Source organism: Anomaloglossus baeobatrachus, chromosome 8 (genome assembly GCF_048569485.1).
Source record: "Anomaloglossus baeobatrachus isolate aAnoBae1 chromosome 8, aAnoBae1.hap1, whole genome shotgun sequence".
Lineage (NCBI taxonomy): Eukaryota > Metazoa > Chordata > Amphibia > Anura > Aromobatidae > Anomaloglossus > Anomaloglossus baeobatrachus.
Genome location: NC_134360.1, coordinates 117,390,086 through 117,405,323, shown reverse-complemented (window position 1 = coordinate 117,405,323; position 15,238 = coordinate 117,390,086). Strand labels below are relative to the sequence as shown.

Sequence of the window (15,238 nt, the reverse complement as noted above, 5' to 3'; positions counted from 1 at the left end):
AGGCCCGTGCACCTGTTCACTATCGCGCCAGGTGAAGGGGCCGCAGCCACTCAGCGATTTATGTTAGATGATTGTATTGCCGGCGCGAGAGCGCAGCACCGGCAATACATTCATCTGCCATAAAGCGCAGACAGTGGCTGCGGCCCCTGCACCTGCCGCGATAGTGAACAGGGGCACAGGCATGGGGGCCTCACTAAGCCGCCTGAGGGGCCGCATGCGGCCCGCGGGCCACGTGTTTGAGACCCCTGGCTTAACCCCTTCAGTGAACACTGTAAAATAAAAAGGTTTTGCTACGTTTTTTTTTTTATCATACAGCTGACAAAAAAGTGGAATAAAACGCAATCAAAAAGTCATAAGTAAAAAATACCACCTCTGAAAACATCACTTTGTTTCTCAAAAAACAAGCTGCCATACCGCTCCTTCAGTGATTGTTTAACTCCCTAAATGCTGCGATCAATAGCGATTGCAGTATTTAGGAAGCTGGGAGAGGGCATACGCTCTCTCCCAGCTGATGAAGACTCCCGTGCCAGTATCAGGAGGCTCCCGATCGTTTCCATGGTAGCCAGAGGTCAAATGACGACCTCTTGACTACCTGGCTATGGAGGCCTCTTAGACCATGCCAAGAGCATGATCTAAGAAGCAATCTGGCAGTGTAATACGGATAGATATAATGTATTCCAATGCTGGTGCATTATAAAAAAGTGGAATAAATATAATTACTTACAGCAAAGATGGAACTGCAGCTGTATATTGCCCAGGCCAAAAGACTACTACTCCAGCAGGATACAGCTAAACCCCCACTAAGTGGAGGCATCACAGGTGCAGGAGGAGCAAATCACACTCGCTTCCAAATATGGAGGAGGTGATTGCTGGATAGTAAAACTGCACACTGATGGCTTGCATAGAGCACTGTTCACACTAGCGGATGCACAGTCACAAACCCGCAGCCTATTAGGCGACGCCCATACTATTAGATCAGGCGGGCTGCCAAGCCGTACCCCAACTGCGCGCTACATAGGGACAGGAACCCTAATAGCAAGGCTTAACAAAAAGGGGCCTGGCTGTATCCTGTACAAAACAGTTTTTTTGTTAGCGTTATGGCCATAAGACGGAACCCTACAGGATATAGCCAGGGCCCTGTGCGTCTGCTAGTGTGAACAGTGCTCTATGCAAGCAATCAGTGTGCAGTTTTACCATCTAGCAATCGCCTCCTCCATGGTTGGAAGTGAGTCTGATTTGCTCCTCCTGCACCTGTGATGCCTCTACTTAGTGGGGGTTTAGCTGTATCCTGCAGGAGTAGTAGTCTTTTTGCCTGGGCAATATTCAGCTGCAGTTCCATCTTTGCTGTAAGCAATCCTGGTGCATTGCAATACATAATATCTGCAATGAAACAAATTAAAAGTTAATGTCTCATTTTATAAGGGATTAGAAGTATAAAAAAGCAAAAATAAAAATACACATTTGGCATTGCTGCATTCAGAACAACCCAGTATAAAATGGTCACGTGAGTTAACCTCTTCAGTGACCACCGTAAAATAAATTAATCAACTACCCACCAAATTCTATACACATGCCACTACATTAAAGAGTAAATCAACACAGACAAATTGTCCCCCAATATAAGGAAACAAACTAGTGGTTCATGCTAAAATAATTCTTTTATTATATTGATTAAAAACACATTAAAAGATAAAAACCGATATCCCTGAGAGGGACCCAATAAATACGGTACCCAGATATAGTGCAATTCACATACAGGGAGGGATGTAAAATATATATACGGTATATATATTACACTCAAATAAATATTACACACAATGCGTCAACCCTGGCCCACATATAAATAGTATATAGAAAAGTGTTGCTGGTAAAAAACCCCATACAATCACTGTAAACTAAAGACACTCAATAAGCTGCCAGAGGAAATATAAAGTGCATTATAAACGGAGGTAATGCATAAACATCCACATTCCCTAGTACAAGACAAGAATAATATTACTGACCCAAGGTTTAGATTTACAATTTTTTACCTGGTGGTGACTATCAATAGCCTGGGTCTGGGTAACAGGTCCCTCCACCCCTTAAAATAAATCCTTCCACCCTGTAAAATAAAGTAGTAAAAACTGTCTTTTCATCAAACAGCTGACAAAGTGTAATAAAATGCGATTAAAAAGCCACATGCAACTAAAAAACGTTATTGCTGAAAACGTTATCTTGTCTCACAAATAAGCCTTTAAGGCCCCTTTCAGACGTCCCTGTTTAATCAGGTACAAAGCCACACACATCGGTATGGTTATGCACGTGTTACACGTGTGACATCTGTGTTTGCATACGTGTGACGACAGTGTGACATGTACCGGAGAAAACACGGGTCTTTGAAATAAAAAGATATACTTGTATCCAGCGCGGTTTTCTTCGGCTCTGCTGCCTCCTACTTCTGACAGACGCTGATTATATTAATTGATTATTCACTGCACTGATGAGTTGGAAGCCAGAGCATCGCGGGGACAGCACTGCCGGTGACAGGTGATTATACAGCAAGCAGTGTTTGTGCAGTGACATCCAGGAAGTCATTGGAATTCCCAATGAACTCTGATGACTTCCTGATGATACACCTGCGCTACAGTGGGTGTTACCACGATGACTTCACGGGTTCATCAGAGTTCATTGAAAACTCCAATGACCTCCTGGACGTCACTGCACACACATTGCTTGCTGAATACTCACCTGTCACCGGCGATGCGCCTGCTTCCAGGTCCTCAGTGCAGTGAATAATCAATGAATATAATGAGCGGGGGTCAGGAGCGGGAGACAGCAGAGCCAAAGAAAACAGCGCTGGATACAGGTGAATATAGAAAATCTTTTTATTCCAAAGACCCGTGTTTTCTCCGGTACATGTCACATGGATCACATCAGTGTGTGACACCCGTGCTGCCGGCAGAAAAAGGACATGGCTGTGTGTGTGCGTGCGGAGTCATGAGGGGTCACATGGTGGTGTGAAAACATGGCCATGTGAGTAGCACCATAGAATAATATGGGTATGTGTGGCATCCGTGTTAAAAATGGATGTCACACGTACCTGAAACACGGACGTCTGTAAGGGGCCTAATACAGCTGTCAGCGGAAAAGAATAAGGCTGTAGCTCTCAGAATACAGCAATACAAAAACCTGTTTTTTGGTTGTTTTTTTATATACTTCTAATCACTATATGGGACATTAACTTTTATTAGTCTGATTGCAGATCAGCATTTCTAAAGACCTTTCATGATATGCTAATGAGCAAAGAGACTAGTCACAAGGACGTCAGTTCCTGCGCTCATTTCGCCCTCTTAGCATAGAAGCACCTGCCCTTCACCTTGCCAAACAGACCTACTTCACCACTGACCTACTGATATCCTCACGTTCCAACATTCGAAAAAAGCTCTCCAAAATCTTTCACTCCCTCCTCAGTCCTAAAGTTCAGCTCTGTACTACAGACCTTCTGTGCTAATGATCTGGCCTCCTATTTCATAGAAAAAAATAGAAAATAGCCGTAAGGAAATCTGCTCCTGGCCACCAAACGTCGGGATTCCCGTCCCTCAGCGCGCGAGAGAGTGCGAGGCTCTCTCCGCGTGCTCTTCCTCCTTCAATCACTCTTTCATTACTCCATTATTTAAAATAAATCTTCTCTTGATCCATCCTGCACAAATAACTACAGACTGGTTTCCAATCTCCCTTCATCTCTAAACTCTTGTAGCACCTGGTCTACTCCCGCCTCACCCGTTACTTCTCCACTCACTCTCTTCTCTGTCGATTACAGTCTGGCTTATGCCACCCTACATTCTAAAGAAACTTCTTTTGTCAAAATGACCACCTGACCGCAAAATGTAATGGTGACTACTTTTGGCTTATTGTTCTTGATCTCGCTGCAGCTTTTTACACTGGACCACCATCTCCTACTCACGCTATGCCCCACTCATTGGCTTTTCCTATCTTTCTGACTGCTCTTTCAGTGTATAATTTTCTGCCTCCATACCTTCTCACTTGGTCCCTCAAGGTTCCATCCTTGGCCCTGTTCTCTTCAATCTCTACACTGCCCCAATTGGACAGACCATCGACAAATTCCAGTACTATCTTTATGCTGATTACACACAACTATACAGGGTGGGCCATTTATATGGATACACCTAAATAAAATGGGAATGGTTGGGGATATCAACTTCCTGTTTGTGGCACACTAGTATATGGGCGGGGGGAAACTTTTCAAGATGGGTGGTGACCATGGTGGCCATTTTAAAGTCGGCCATTTTGGATCCAACTTTGTTTTCCAATGGGAAGAGGGTCATGTAACACATCAAACCTATTGAGAATTTCACAAGAAAAACAATGGTGTGCTTGGCTTCAACGTAACTTTGATTCATTAGTTATTTACAATTTTAGGACCACTTACAAAATGTGTTCAAAGTGCTGCCCATTGTGTTGGATTGTCAATGCAACCCTCTCCCATATTATTATTTTTTTTTTTTTTAAATAAGATCAATTTTATTGAACATAAACAATTAGTACAGAGCAATTCAGAGTATACCTCTCAAAACATTTATATTGTCTCCATAATAGACTTAGTATCACAGTATTTTTAAAGTTACAAATGTATTCTCTGTACAATTTTAAATGAATGTTTTGATTTTCCATAAACGAACATTTAAACAACCTAGCTTTATAAGTAACGAAAATTAGAGCGAACCATTACATCAGTTTGTGTACAGCTTAAAATCATTAGATGACCGTATCTCTCCACAGTACATTCGTATCCACACCCACCCCTCTATCCCCCAACTGGCTACCAGATCAATCCCCCCCCCCCCTCTTTCATCCATGCCGTCCAACGTTCTCTTCTCCCACTCTTGACACACCGATGGCAAAACTTCAGAAGAAATGCTAGCACACAGGCTTCCAGGATCCGTTGTTTCAGATGCTGCACATCTTGTATCTTCACAGCATAGACAGTTGCCTTCAGATGACCCCAAAGATAAGTCTAAGGTGGTCAGGTTGGGAGACCTTGATGGCCATTCAACTGGCCCACGATGACCAATCCACTTTCCAGGACACTGTTCATGTAGGAATGCTCAGACCTGACACCCATAATGTGATGGTGCACTACTGTATATACTAATAAGCCACAAACAGGAAGTTGATATCATCAACCATTCCCATTTTATTTAGGTGTATCCATATAAATGGCCCATCCTGTATATTTCATCCCCTGACCTCACCCCCCACTGTACTACAGAACACCAGTGACTGTCCACAGTTTCAAACATAATGTCTGCTCTCTATCTGAAACTTAACTTTCCAACACTGAACTACTTCAACTCCTTCCATCTATGAAGCTCCCTAAAACTGACATCTCTTATGTGACGCCACAATAACCCCTAAGCAGCAGGCTCGCTGTCTGGGTGTTATGGGTGTTGTTTGACACCGATCTTTCCTTCACCTCCTTTATACAATCTCTCACCCGCTCATGTTGCTTGCACCTGAGGAACATCTCTAAAATCTGCCCCTTTCTTATCATGAAAATAACAAAAACCCTCACTGTGGCCCTGATCCATTCCCGCCTTGATTACTGTAATTCATTATTAATTGGTCTCCTCTCACTAGACTTTCCTCTCTCCAGTCTATCTTAATTGGTGCAGCCAGGGTCACCTATCTGTCTAATCATTATTCGGATGCTTCCGCTCTGTGCCAGTCATTGCACTGACTGCCCATACGTTAAAAGATGCAATTTAGGCTGTGTGTGCACTAGAAAAAGGATTTTTCTCAAGAAATTTTCTTAAGAAATTTCTTGAGTGAAGGATTAGCGCACCTGCGTTAAAAAAAACCCGCACCAATAACGCACTGAAAAACGCATGTGTTTTTACCGCGTTTTGGTGCGTTTTTGCAGGTTGGTCCCTGCGTTTTTTAATACTTTAACGGCAATAAATATAGATAACCGATAGATGGATAGATAATTGATAGATGAATAGATAGATAATGGATAGAAAGATGGATAGATGAATAGATAAATAGATAATAGATGAGAAAAACCTATATAATGTCCCACCCCCTTGCATATTCTAAGCTGTCACCTTTTAGTGACTTTCATGTGGCACTAAAGGGTGCTTAGCCTTGTATTTAGCCAAAAAATAAATAATTAAAAAAACCCGATCTTTTGTAGCCAGCTAGGGTAAGGCAGACGGCTGCAGCCTGCAGACCAGAGCTGGCAGCTTCACCTTGGCTGGTAATCTAAAACAGAGGACACCCCATGCTGTTATTTTAAATTAAATAATTTAAAACAAAAAACGTGGGGTCCTCCCAAATTAGAACACCAGCTAAGGTAAAGCGGACTGCTGTGGTCTGGTATTCTCAGACTAGGGTGGTCCACCGTTATTGGACACTCCCATTGGATGTGCCAGTCCTGGCGCTATGCCCCAACTCATCCCATTGCCCTGGTGCGGTGGCAAACGGGGTAATATATGGGGTTGATGCCAGATGTGTAATGTCACCTGGCATCAAGCCCTGGGGTTAGTGATGTTACGTATCTATCAGATACCCGACATCACGAACCCAGTCAGTAATAAAAAAATTTTGTTGTCTATTTTTTTTTTTATTTGAAAAAACACTCCCCAAAACAATCCCTCTTTCACCAAAATGTATTTAAAAGAACAATCAAATCCGGGTCCGGTGTAATCCAATAAGGGGGTCCCACAGCGATCCATACCGTTGTCACTGTCCCAGTCAATGAAGAACAGAATGTTCCCCATTGGCTGGGAGTGCAGTGACCTGAGCTAACATCAATGGGTCAGCCCAGGTCACTGCAGGGAATTACTAGCGCTGCTGTCTGGAGGTTAGATGAGATCATTACCTGCTGATTACAGCAGCGCTAGTCATCCCCGCGGCTGCACACACTGCAGTGTGAGAAGCTGCTGATACTGCAGTGCGGGCAGACACTGACACACTGCAGTGCGGGCAGGCGCTGACACACTGCAGTGCGGGCAGGCGCGGAGCTGGCAGGTTGCGGAACACAGACTGCACGGGCAGCCGACGAAGGTCACACGGAAGCGCTTCCATGCGGCTTCCAGGGATTTTGCAGGCCCATTGACTTGTATTGAGTCACGGTCCGTTATCACGGAACAGAATAGGACATGTTCCATAATAACGGAACGGACATACAGCATCCGATGTGGTTTTTTTTGTGCCATGTGCCATCCGATCCTACACAAAAGACATTGAAAAGATGGTCCTGTCTGTGGGTCCGCAAAAAAAAGAGGAACTGACCAGGACAGACGTAACAGTCATTTAATGAGCCCATAATGTCCCGAAAAACATGAAATAATGCGGGAATAACGCAAGAAAACGCAATGAAACGCACTTAATTTGCTACCTGCGTTATTCCCTGAGTGATTTCATGATTACATTACAGTCAATGGAGTGAATAATGCAGTTAGCTGCAGAAAAAGTGACATGCTCATTCTTTTTCTCAAGAAAATATACTGAAAGAATTTTCTTGAGAAGAAAACGCAGCTAATTTTTTTTCCATAGGTTTTGCTGGGGAATGTCTGCAGAATGGTTACAACCATTTTCTCAAGAAATTTCTGCAACAAAAATGCACAAAAAAACCCGGGTAAAAACGCAGTTTGCGCACAGGGCCTTAAATTGCTTGTTCTCACCCACAAAGCTCTTCACAACATGGTATCTCCCCTTCCTCTCCACCCTCATCGGCCTATCACCCCACCCTTAAGGGTGCTTTATACGCTGCGACATCGCTAACAATATATCGTCGGGGTCACGACGTTGGTGACGCACATCCGGCTCCGTTAGCGACATCTCAGCCTGTGACACCAAGGAGCGACGATCAACGATCGCAAAAACATTAAAAATCGTTGACACATCGTTCCTTTCCTTAATATCGTTGCTGCTGCAGGTACGTTGTTGTTCGTTGTTCCTGCGGCACCACACATCGCTACGTGTGACACCGCAGGAACAACGAACATCTCCTTACCTGCATCTACCGGAAAAGAAGGAAGGAAGGAGGTGGGTGGGATATTCCACCCGCTCATCTCTGCTACTCCGCTTCTATTGGACGGCTGCCGTGTGACGTCGCTGTGACGCCGCAGGAGGCGGTTAGCTGGCCAGAGCGACGTCGTAGGGACGGTAAGTCCGTGTGACGGGTGTAAGCAATGTTGTGCGCCACGGGCAGCGATTTGCCTGTCGCACAACTGACGGGGGCATGTACGCTCGCTAGCGATACCGATATCACAGCGTGTAAAGTACCCTTTACTCTACGCTCTGCAAACAACTTTCGACTTTTATCCACACTAATCTGAACCGCCCACTCCCAGCTCCAAGTCCTCTCCAGAGCTGAACCAATCCCCTTCAATGCTCTACCCCATTCTACACATGATTCACAACTTGCAGAGCTTCAGATGCTACTTTTAAAAAGACTTTTCTTAGTGTTGCCTATCGCCCTCCCTAATATCAGAATATTAATCCTCCCTCAAACGCCACTATACCCAAAGCATCACAAAGATTATTTAACTCATGAAGCCTTTTATCTATTTCCCTCCCCCTTCATTTTTTTTGGAGATGGCCTTGTGTAACCACAAGAGACACACGCACACCCCTCACGCACACCCCTCACGCACACCCCTCACGCACACCCCTCACGCACACCATTGTAGATTGTAAGCTTATGAGCAGGGCTGTCTTTATTTTTGCTCTAATAAATGTATCTTTTATAACTGTTACTTGTTTGTTTCTATTTAAACCTCTGAATTGTAAAGCGTTATAAGAAGTTGTTATATTCTGCAGCCACTGCCTCAGCCTCTCCCCCCACCGTGAAGCAAAGCGTCATTAGTATTGATGAGCGAGCACTACCGTACTCGCGACGAGCAGTCTGTTGGGCTCCACTCATGTAGTGAGAATAATAGAAGTCAATGGGGAATTCAAGACTTTTTCTGGAAGATCTTCCAAAAAACTGCTTGAGTTCCCCATTGACTTCCCTTAAGAGTACAGAATATGGTAGTGCTCACTATCACTAGTCATTAGTGATGCCCTTTTTAGTCCCTGGGCTATTCCCAGCGCGTTGTACACAATCTATGTGCTCTATTGCTGAGGGTGTCACTGGTCTCTGCACCCAGGTATCCTGACACCGGGTTCTCCTGCCAGCTCATTACTGCTGATCTGAGCTTGCAACAGAGCGCGCACGGTCATTGTGCACATTGCGCTGGGACTAGCCCAGACCATGTAATGAGCATCAATGATGCTTTGTTTTAGCAAGGGGGCAGTGACTGCAGACTCTTTTCATGATGGTTCATTTGAGTGTCCCAGCACTCACTGGGACTCTCAAGAAAAGAGTTGTCCAAAAGGAAGTGAGAAAAAAAAATAGAAAACTAGCTGGTGTAGTGACGATGGATTGGTAGGGAATTTTTAATACAAGTATTAGCAAATAATTTAGAATATGGCACTAAATAGATGGGCATTTAGGAGGAAATTACGTTATCCTTCGGACCACCCCTTTAATGCTAGGACTACATGACCATATTAGATGTAATGATTTTTATGGTGTTGCAATGTGAACTGTGACAATCAGTTTTTTCCAAATGTGTTAATTTTATTTTGCAAATCACACACTGCCAGGCTGCACATAAGATAAACTGGACTTATGCATCTTATGTGCAGCCTCACAATTCAGTTTCACCGTAACGAACAATGATTAAGGAAAAAAAGCCTACAAAATTGGCTTGATTCTTTTGTGTTAATAAATGGTTATTAAACATTAAACTATTCATATTTGACTTAAAGTTGGGTTTCTATCCAAGTTTTGTACTAGGAGTGGTTGCTCTAATTTTTTGAGAGGCCGTCAATATTAGTGCGGGTCCAATACATGGCACCCGCACCAGTCAGCAGTTTTCAGCTCTAGTTGCAGCCAAATTTAAAAAGTGAATGCAGCCAAGTTGCAGTTTTCTGCAGTGCCCACTGCAGTGAATGAGGCTGTTATGTATTAGCCTAGTTCACGGTTTATATCTCACTGCACCAGAGTTGGAAATGCCTGATATGGATTACGTGTCGTAAGGTCTTGCTCACGCCATCATATTTTCGATCAGAGTGCGTTCCGACAAAACATAAGATTCACCAATGATATTCTATGGCGCCATGCATAAGTTCGAATTTTATTATTTTTTTGCCTCAGACCAAGCCATTCCAAAGAATTGCAGCATGTCCAAGTTGGATCCAATTGCTCGCAGTTAGCTATTCAAGTCAGTGAGTTGATGGAAAACATCAGATTGCAGTCAGATGATATCTAAGGCTATGTGCGCACGGAGCGTTCTGTCCCTGCAGAAATTTCTGTAGCAATTTGAACAGCACACGTGCGCTTCAAATCGCTGCAGAAAGAGAACGTAATGAAAAAAAAAAAACGCTGATTTCATGCGCTCTGAATGCAGCCCCTCCCATAGACAGAGCGGGGGCTGCAGACAGCGCAGGAAAGAAGTGACCTGTCACTTCTTAGAACGTGCGCTTTGGGCAGCAGCCGAAGCGCTGCGCTCTAATACGCGACGTGCGCACGTCTCCTGCATAATCTTGATAGATTATGCTGGGGACACAGGACGCATGCAGTTACGCTGCAGTGCAGATCGCAGCGTAACTGCATGCAAATAAGCCCGATTTTTCACAGACTGGACAAAACGGAGAAAAAAAAAATTACCATCTCCTCATCCGGAAAAATTAGATAACATTCTGATCATACTATGAGCAAACTCTGGTCAGAGATAGATCAGAATGTGATTTGCATAATCGATCTGATTCTGTTGAAGAGTGAATACATTGGTGTTACCCTAGCCTGAGGATAAGTCACGATTCTCATATAAATAGACAACCTTCTTAAAGTACTAATGACTAGTGGTGGGCGAAACCCCCCCCCTCCCTTACCCACCCCTCTCCCCCCGGTGATCGGGAGACTCGCCCGAGCTTTGTATAGTTCAGGTTCGGGGCTGGAGATAACGCGAACTTGCGTTCGAACCCTGCACTTGGACTTTACAGTTATTATACTTACCGATCCCGCGATGCGTCCTGCAGACCCGCTCTCTCCCGGCCACTTCTGATTCCAGGTCCAATTATCAACTTCCGGGGGTACTCACTGCACTGCTCATCACTCGGCAGTATTCGGCTTTTTTTAGCCGTGTTTGCGGTGATGTCAGGGTTCACCCTTGTCCATGGCTTAGCCATGGACTCGTTTGAACTTTGACTGTCAGGGTATGATTCCACTTGTGTATGACTCGTGCGAGTCTCGCATCGATATCACCCAGCACGGCGCACAATCTCCTGACAGGAGTGGGTTGGCTGCATATATTTCCATGCAGCTGAGGCACTCCTGTCAAGAGTATGCACGGTGCTGGGCGATACCGATGCGAGACTCTCACGAGTCATACGCAAGTGGAATCATACCCTCACTGTCAGTGTCAGCCTGATTGTTTCTCTGTATAGACTCTTGTCTTTACAGAAAGATGAAGCAGAGCTGACATTGCTCTCCGTTTGGACTACTTCGGCCAAAGGATTTTTTTTATAATAAAGATGGAGTCTCTTATTTATTTATTGTTTTTATATTTCTAATAAAAAATTGTTAGTTTTTTTTTAAATTTTTACTGTTCACTAGAGATGAGCCACCCCCCTAGTGTTAGAGTTCGGTTCGTCGAACGGCAGGTGCGTTCGGCGAACGTTTAACGAACACCTTCGAACCCAATTGAAAACAAATGCAGGCAAACACATACAAACACATTATACATGTACACATACAGTTAATAAACATTTCCATTATACCTACAGGTCCCCGCGATGCGTCCTGCAGACTGTCTCCCGCCGCTTCTCCTTCCGATCATGGCTGCGCCCTCCCAGTAACCAGCACTGATGATAGGACCTTCCGTGACGTCGTCATGGCATGTGACCAGTCATGTTTGTATTCTCATTGGCTCCAGACTGGTCACATGGCTAGACTTCATGCTAGGTCCTGTCAGTGCATCTGTCTCGTACGCGGTGCTCGTTTGAGCATCTCTGTGTACCGGCGAGATGCTTGGGCACATGCTTGGCTCCCCGTTCCTTCATGTCGGTTTACAGAATCAGCCCACATGCAAGGACTGGATGCCACAGCCGGTGAATAGCGGCACCGGGAATCAGGTGATCGGAGATCACCGTTGCTATAGTAACCCGCCTGTCAGATTACTATTTCAACGGTGGCAGCGGTGACGTTACTGCTTACAACCCGCAGCCTCTGCTCACTCACTGAGTGATTAGACTGCACGGGAGCAGCAGCATCTTCCGCCCATGCAGTGCTGTCTGATGTAGCAGAGCTGCATGGGTTGAAGGAGAAAGAAGACAGAAGACCAGGATCGTGGTGGGGTGAGAGGGAGTAATAAACATGGAGTCTCTAAGTGGGTCTGTGTATTTATTTCTATTAAAGTATTTATTTTTTTCTGTGTGTGGTGTCTTTTTTTTTTATTTTTTTAATTCTTTATTGGAGATTCTTAATGGCCGGGTCAAGCTTGCCTAACATTAAGAATCTCTGGCTTAATACTAGCTAGTAAAACAAAGCTAGTATTAACCCTTTATTACCCAGCAAGCCACCCGGCATCAGGGCTGTTGGAAGAGTTGGATACAGCGCCAGATAATGGCGCTTCTATGAAAGCGCCATTTTCTGGGGCGGCTGCGGACTACAATTCACAGCAGAGGGGCCCAAAAAGCTCAGGCCAACCTGTCCTGCGGATTCCAATCCCCAGCTGCCTTGTTGTACCTTGCTGGACACAAAAAAAATTACGTGGGCTTCACCATATTTTTGTATGCTAGCCAGGTACAGCAGGCAGCTACGGACTGCCCCCAACCCCCAGCTGCCTATTTGTACCCGGCTGGGAACCAAAAATATAGGGAAGCCCTTTTTTTTTATTATTTAACGAATTTCATGAAATAATTAAAAAGAAAAAAAAAAAAAAGACATGGGCTTCGCCCCATTTTTGTGTACAGCCAGGTACAACTAGGCAGCTGGGGATTGGAATACGCAGTGCAGAGTGCCCAAGCTTTCTGGGCACCCCTGCTGCGAATTGCAGTCAGCAGTCACCCCAGAAAATGGCGCTTTCATACAAGCGCCATCTTCTGGCGCTGTATCCAACTCTTCCAGCTGCCCTGATGCCGGGTGGCTCGCTGGGTAATAATGGGGTTAGGGCTAGCTGTATATTATCAGCTGGCCCTAAGCCCGAAATTCATGGTGTCACGCCAATATTAGACACGGCCACCCTGAATTTCTAGTAAAGATAAAAAAAAACACAACACACAGAAAAATATTTTTATTAGAAATAAAACACATCACAATTAGTGACTCCATCTTTATTGAAATAAAGAACCCCCTCCGCAGTAATCCTGGGTCAAGGGTCCCGCGCCGTCCAATCCGGATCCAATATCATCTGATCGGTTTTCTGGAAGGCAAAGCAATCAGATGAAGTGTCAGGTTCAAGGGCCTGAATCACATCACACATCAGCTGATTGTATAAACGGCTTTTATATAATCAGCTGATGTATATCAGTACAAAAAAAAAAACCTACACACGTACGTGCTGACTCCTGTCCGCCCGCTGCAGGAGCTTCCGGTAATCAGTGGAGCTGTGTCCTGACGGCATCAGCAGATAGCCGGCGTCACCGCAAGACTTACGATCAGCTGATGCGTTAGGTGACCGCATCAGGTGATCCACCGCCAGGTCCTGCAGCCATCGGACGTGCCTGGGAGCGGCGGTACCGGAAGAGGAGCTGGAAGCGGACATGGCACCGGGAGTCTGTAGACAGGTGAGTATGTCTTCTTTTTTTTTCTATTGTTCACTTTTGATTTCGCAGCTGCTTCCATCTCCTGCACGGGAGCGGACATGGCGCCGCACGGGAGATTGAAGCAGCGGTGACGGTACCGGGAGGATTCAATGACCGCAGTCTGTATATATATGTACAGTCAGTGTATATTTATGTGTGGGCTCAGAACAGTCAGTCTATATAGCATATGTGTAACAGTCAGTGTATATATGAGGAATAGTACGTGTGTGTGTGTGTGTATATATGTATATATGTATACATGTATATGGCGACACATTACTATGAAATACCCCTCCTCTCCTTTTGGATGCAGTGTAACACCCAAAAGGGGAGGAAAATAGGCATGTCATCTAGTGACTGCCCAAATTTGCAGCTATCGTAATTCTGCTAAGGATTACTATAGCTTTTTGATGTGTACACAGGAAGATGCTCCCCCTACTGGTAATTCTAAGTATTTTTTATATAAAAGTTTTATTATATATATTTAAAAGTTGAATCACATTAAGAAAATAGTTGTTACACAATTATAATATTGTTTGCTGATTTGGCCTACAAAAAAAAAAAATTAGACGATACAGTACCTTTAAAAGGGTTCTCCAGAAATATAAGAAAAAATCTTAAGCTGCTTTCACACATCAGTTTTTTGCTGTGTGGCACAATCCGGCAATTTGCGGGAAAAACGCATCCGTTTTTTTTTTACCGCCGGGTGCGGTTTTTCCTCATAGACTTTTTATTAGCGCCGGATTGTGCCACATGTACTTGCATTTGTTCCGTTTTTTGCTGATTGCGGCAAAAATCGTCACTCCGGCGGCCGCACAAGACGCAGAGAGGAACGTTAAATCCAGCGGCAAAAAACCGCATAGCGCCGGGTGCGGCGCCATGCGGCATGGTGCATAATGAAAGTCTATGCGCCCCAAATCAAACGCCGGAAGCATGTACCGGAGCCGGTTTTTACTTCTGAGCATGCCCAGAAGTGATATAAATTCATTGCTTGTCAGAAAATCAATCACTCACTCATACTCTCTCTGTCTCTGTGTCTGTCTCTGTGTCTGTCTCTGTGTCTGTCTCTGTGTCTGTCTCTGTGTCTGTCTCTGTGTCTGTCTCTGTGTCTGTCTCTGTGTCTGTCTCTGTGTCTGTCTCTGTGTCTGTCTCTGTGTCTGTCTCTGTCTCTGTGTCTGTCTCTGTGTCTGTGTCTGTCTCTGTGTCTGTCTCTGTGTCTGTCTCTGTGTCTGTCTCTGTGTCTGTCTCTGTGTCTGTCTCTGTGTCTGTCTCTGTGTCTGTCTCTGTGTCTGTCTCTGTGTCTGTCTCTGTGTCTGTGTCTGTCTCTGTGTCTGTGTCTGTCTCTGTGTCTATGCGTCTGTGTCTGTGCGTCTGTGTCTCT

The 15,238-nt window shown here is 44.8% G+C and overlaps 1 protein-coding gene across 4 annotated transcripts in view; it reads left to right on the top strand.

Moving 5' to 3' along the window:
* The window catches only part of UCHL5 (ubiquitin C-terminal hydrolase L5), a 578,874-nt gene that overhangs the window by 237,259 nt on the left and 326,377 nt on the right, over positions 1–15,238 (top strand). The window lies entirely within an intron of this gene.